Source organism: Myotis davidii, unplaced genomic scaffold (genome assembly GCF_000327345.1).
Source record: "Myotis davidii unplaced genomic scaffold, ASM32734v1 scaffold187, whole genome shotgun sequence".
Lineage (NCBI taxonomy): Eukaryota > Metazoa > Chordata > Mammalia > Chiroptera > Vespertilionidae > Myotis > Myotis davidii.
The window spans coordinates 9,544,805-9,550,872 of record NW_006383018.1 but is presented as its reverse complement, the minus strand read 5'-3'; the positions used below and the strand labels follow the sequence as shown (position 1 = coordinate 9,550,872).

Below are 6,068 nucleotides of genomic sequence, written 5' to 3'. Positions count from 1 at the left end.
ACATATTTAGTAAATATTTTGAATGTCATTTCAATTTGTGTGCAATATCACATATTTTCCTATCATTGAACTCTGTATTCCTCTAAGTAAAATGAGACCCAGCTGGAGAGGGCTTGTACCCCACTCCGTTAAGGGTTGCATTTTTTTTTTAATGTATGAACAACGACAAAAATGTATAAACCGACTTTCTCTTTCTTTGTTAAGAAAAGCCAGAAAGCCTTGTGAATGCTTCTTACCTGTTTCTTACTTAAGTAAAGCCAGCCTTTATTAACTTTTGTTGCTCTACAAAGGGATGTGGAATGACTGACTAAAAGTCATCAGTCCTGTTCCCCTAAATTAGTTCTTCATTTAGAAAAACTAGATTATTATGAAATTTACATAAAACAATTTTATCACTTTAAAATCTTCCTTTGTAAATTATTGTGTGATAATATTAACACAAAGAGCTAGTTTCAACTATTTTGAAAATATTCCATAACATAACTTTTTAATGTACCTATAAACAATTTATGTATCTTCTGCTTTATCACATGTTAAATAAATATCTATTTCTTACTAGCAATAGGATATTTGTTTTTGTTTAATAAATGAATTTTTTAAATTTAAGGATAGATAGGGATATCTCCCAAAAATCTTACAAAAAGATTTTTCTTTTTAATAATATACCTTTGGAAATTATTTTCTTCTTTCTCTACTTCTGTACTTCTTAACAGTAAATGATACAACGAGTGGGTTTAGTGGGAACCAGTGGGGCATGTCTACTACTTTGATTGAGGTTGCTTGGGAGACATCATACCATTTCAACTCTGTGTAAAAGTTGTGTTTTATCCTTATCATCCTAGAGAAGAAGATTTCAAAGTGTGTTATAGGAATTCCTGAGTGACCCTAAGAGGTCTTTGAGGTCATAATAATACCAAGATGGCATTTCCGTTTTCCTTTCATTCTATGAGTCTGCAGTGGAGTTTTGTAGGGGCCACATGAAGTATGCCCTCAGTTTGACGGCAGAACACAGATAAGAGAATCCAGCTGTCTTCTATTAAGCCAGGCATTAATGGTATTTGCAAAAATATAAAACAATAACATCCTAAATATATTCATATGTAATGAGTTATTAATATTAACATATAGAGTTTATTATTGTGGCTTAAAGTGAATGAATGAATCAATATTTTCAACATTTTTCCTTTAATTTCTAATTTGGTAAATATCTATAGAGATGAACCACATTCAAAATATTCTCTAGGTGGATTTGATTTCGGTGCAGCTATGGCCAAGTCCAAGAACCATACCATGTACAACCAGTTCCCAAAATGACACAGAAATAACATCAAAAAACCCTGATCAGAAAGATACAAATCTCTTGAGGGTGGAGTCCAAGTTCCTGAGGAACATGCACTTTGCCAAGAAGCATAAGGAAGGCCTGTACGATAGAGGCCAACAACGCCAAGGCCACGAGGGCACATGCTGAGGCCATCAAGGCCCTCATAAAGCAAAAGGAGGTCAAGCCCAAGGTCCCAAAGTGAGGCAGCCACAAGCTCAGTCGACTTGCCTCTATCTCTCACCTCAAGCTTGGGAAACATGCTTGTGCCCACATCACCACGGGTTTCAGGCTCGGTCGGCCAAAGTCCAAGGCCAAGGCTCAAACTAAACCCCAGGCTGCAGCTGCAGCTCCAGCTCAGGCTCAGACTCTGACTTAGATTCCCAGGTCCCCACAGAAGCTCCCCAGTAGAGGCCTTTGCCTGTTGATTGGAGGACAGAAGGACTGGTGTAACCCCTGGGTTGCTGTCTGCATGGAGCTAGTGTCCACCTTTGTTAATTGTACAAATAAACCTGAGCAGGATCTGTCAAAAAATAGTTTTTTTGTTCTCTTCATATAATAATAGATTTTAAGACCAAAATGTTTGAGCACTTCTCTCCTAAATCAGTGAGCCAGTGAATCTCATAACCCATATGGCTTTGTTGTTCTAGTAGCTAAAATAGTAACTTAAGCAAATGGCCAAGATATCGCTTAATGCTGCACTGATGCCCAACTAAGCATTTGAATAAGTTTTATATGGTAAAATATCACATACAAGGGACATGTTAGGTACAGAGAAAACTAGACAGTAGCTACAATAATTCGTGGTGATTAGTTAATCTTCTCAACTGAATCTAAATTAAGAGACCAAAGATAATTTCTACTTTGGTTAAAACCACGAGGAGCATATCCCAGTCATTCTTGAATATTTGTACTGATAATCCCTTAACATCTCCCTTGCTTTGCAGGCTTGGACAAAGTTGAGTGACTTAGCAAATGGAGATTTCACTGCAGTTGGAGAACTGTGATAAAGCTGAGTTGGCTTATCTTGTCCACACTTCTCTATACCCGTTCCCTCCAGATCTTGACCTCTGGCTCAGCCAAGCCTTACCCACCCCCTGGTTTACAAATTTATATTGGATGTTTGGAATATAATATATTATTTCTCCTTCCAAGACAGTGTAAGTTTGTATAATGAAACCAACACACACAAACTCTGTTTACATATTCAAGTGAGAGGACTTAATTTTTAAAATATTATTTCAAAGGGGATTAGATTTTTATCTTTAGTCTACCAGTAGAGTTTTCTGAGAACTAGATGGAAATGGAAGATTTTAAAAGGTCATGCTTGAGAAGATCATATGAATCTGATGAGAAGACAGGAAATTTTAAATTTCTGAGGAAAAAACAACAGCTTTTTTCTACTTAGTTATGAGAAAAATTTCTAAAGAACGGATACAATTATGTAGTGAAAATGATTCTCAAATCAAGACAGTAGTCAGAGATCATACACTTCTTTAAAGCTGTGGACCTAAAAGATTGCTTAAAGCAGTTACTTTGAAATAGTACTAATCAATTGGATTCACCTTTAAGGGGAAAAGTATTTTTTCAGGCATTTGTAAGCTTGGTGTCAGAATAAGGAAGGTCAGTGGTTGACAAACTTATAAAGTAGTGTTACATACATCACATAGTTTTTACAAAAAAACCCACAAACCCCACAAAAACCAAAAAAAGACACCTGTTTGGCTACTTTTGATGTGGAAAAAAGTCTTTGATTCTCTCTGGCACTGGTTTTTTTTTTCAAAAGGGTATTGCCTGGGTGAAATTCTTAAACTTCTTCTTTCTCACTTTATTCTTTGAAATGGTTCTTTACATGTTAACAGTGATCCCACACTATTATATTCGCTGCTGCCTTGTCTGACCCTAAGCAAAGAGCCCACTAGCCTAAACCTGGTTGCCTGACCCAGAGAAGCTTTGAGCTAATAAGTGTATGTTTAAGTTTGTGGTAATTTGTCACATAGTAATAGATTGCAAATATACAGCCCATCTAGGTAGAAGAAACACTTCTGGACTAAAATTTGAATGCACTGTTTTAAGATATTTTATTTAATTGCTCCCGTTAAATTATTATTGTAAAAAAAGATAATATTCTGCATATCCTTAGAGAACTTGCTGCAAATCACTAGCCTATGCTTATGAATAAAGAATGAGGCTTGCTTGTATTTTAACACCACATGGTAAAACACTTTATCGCATCAAATTTCTATACTTCTGCTATCAGGAATTTTTGGATCTTCCCTTGCAATGTGCTGCTCTAGGGGTTTCTGATCATATGTAAAAAGAGAGAAAGGAGAGAGTAAAAATAATTAATGAACTTTGGCTGTTGAGATTAAGCCAGTATAAAATGCATAAAACTTGTACATAAAATTCATAGTGTTGGAACTAGGTCAACTGACCTGGGTGAGTGGGGAAAAAGTACATATTCAGTGACTGTATTGCTGTCATTAAGAAAAAATGCACTTCCTATCAATTAAGACTTTATTTTAAAGGGAATATCTATATTCAGCATATTAGAAATGAATAACTTTGTTTGGAAGTGGAGATCCTATAGATTTTATTCTTCAGTGAAAACAGAATTTGGTATGCACAACTGCTATGAAGGAGGAATTGGATTGCTTTAAAGCTATTGATAAATATTTATGGAAATAATCTAGACAGATAAGAAAATAACCAGTTTGGGTATGTAAGCTTTTTCCCTTGATTTTGGAAGGGTTTTTGTTTTTTTTACTAATGTGTTTAGAATTTTTTTAAAAAGTGTGAACCACAGTTGAACAAATAAAATACAAAGTTGGTAAGTACTGGAGTTAAAAATTGTGTTGAAACTCTCTGAAGATAATCCAGACCCTCAACAATGTAGTTCTTTCTAGGAGGCCTGGTGTTCTGTCTACAGTCAACAGCTGCAGTCTGTTTTTGGTTTTAACAAATATAGATTTTTAAAGTTCTTATTTAATTGTCCAGTTGAAGTTTCTTTCTTTTCAACTTCCAAGGTGTGTACCTGAAGTTCCTTAAAGTCCCCCTATAGGTTCAGCCCATGACTGCCTGTAAAAAGATGTTAGTAAATCTTTTAAGACTATGAGAAGCATGGCCCCTTAGCTGCTGCTCTCCTTTTGACCCTGTGCCCTAACTTCAGAGGGCTCTGCAATCCTGGCTCCACATTTACCAGATGAATAATCTTGGGGGAGTTCTTAGAGTTTCCAAGCTATATTTTCCTGCTGTCCATTATTAGAGTAATGCCGTGAAAATTAAAGTGAGACACTCCATGCAGAGTACCTAGGACTAGAATATCCCATGTAGTCAACACTCATCAATAATAATAATAATAATAATAATAATAATAATAATAATTAGACCGGACAGCCGAACGACCTTCCGGACGTCATTCCAGATGAAGCCACCACAGCAGGGGCCAAGGCAGAGGCGGTTAGGGGTGATTAGGCAGGCAGACAGAGGGGTTCAGGGTGATCAGGCAGGCAGGCAGGTGAGCAGTTAGGAGCCAGTGATCCTGGATTGTGAGAGGGTGCAGGCGGGGCTGAGTGACCCTCCCCACCCCGTGCACAGATTTTGTGCACTGGGCCTCTAGTTGGTAATAATAGTGGTGTTCCAACAAGTAGGTACTATTGCCACCATTTCTAGGGCCAAACCTAATTCTCAGTATTGTCTCTTTTTGCCTTGGTTCCCTGGCTGTATGCTGTGATTGGTGGAGCATCCTGCTTCCTGACATTTTGCTATTGAGTCTTCCTTAGACTGTCTGCCTTTCCTTTGGTTGCCTAAAGTGGCATTTGGTCTCAATTCCTGACCATGGGCCTATGAATATGTCTACTTAGGGGTTTCTCTGGCATCTGCAGTACTTATATTCTATCCTCAATATTGTCCCTAATTGACCTGGTGTAACAGATAATTTATTGGATTGGACGTCAAATATCCTTAGTTCCAAAACTGTCTATGGCACCAATAAACTGCCTGTTTTTAAGTGAATGATTCCCAGTCTTGGCTAGACATTAGAATTATCTATGGAGCTTGCCGAATATTAAAAAAATTAGGGACCATTAACCCAGAAATTTTAATGACTATGGAATATGCCCAAGATTATGAGTTTTTATTGTTGTTTGTTTTAAAATATATTTATAGGAGATACTGAATCACACAGCCAGGGATCAAAATAACTTCCTCATTTACTTAAAATTCATTCAGACTCCCATGTTCTTTCCAGAGAAGTACTGAGCTCCGCTGTGACCAGAGAGATGATGATGATGATGAGAATATATATCATCAGAGAGAGATGACATGGAATCCACTGCCATTTGTTCACATAGCCAAGTAGCAAAGTGCTTCTATCTCGAGGGCCTCAGGTTCTCAGGTTTAAATGAGTGTAACCTGCCCCGAAACTGCCAGCACAGCATCTCGTTTCTCCTCTGGCTGTGACAGCCCGCGGGGCCCAGAGCTCCGTGGGAACAGCTGAACTCCACATACTGCAAGAACACATTTTCTTTTAATTGACTCCTTTAACTTCACCAAACAGATTTTGGGTGACAATTGTTGCATGTTTTTTTCTTTCCTATAATAGCTAAATTTTCTCACACCCCTTTAGGCAGTGAGTTCCTTTTTTGGGTTGTGAAGGAACAGTGGTTGTACTTTCAAATGAAATTATTCAGTCTCACTTTTGTTGACTCTTCTCAGAATCCTTTTGAGGAATAAATGGTGGCATTGAAAG

The 6,068-nt window shown here is 37.3% G+C and overlaps 1 pseudogene; it reads left to right on the top strand.

The window, feature by feature from the left end:
• The first annotated feature begins 1,266 nt into the window (after positions 1-1,266).
• LOC102756284 lies at positions 1,267-1,697 on the top strand (annotated as a pseudogene).
• The last annotated feature ends 4,371 nt before the right edge of the window (positions 1,698-6,068 follow it).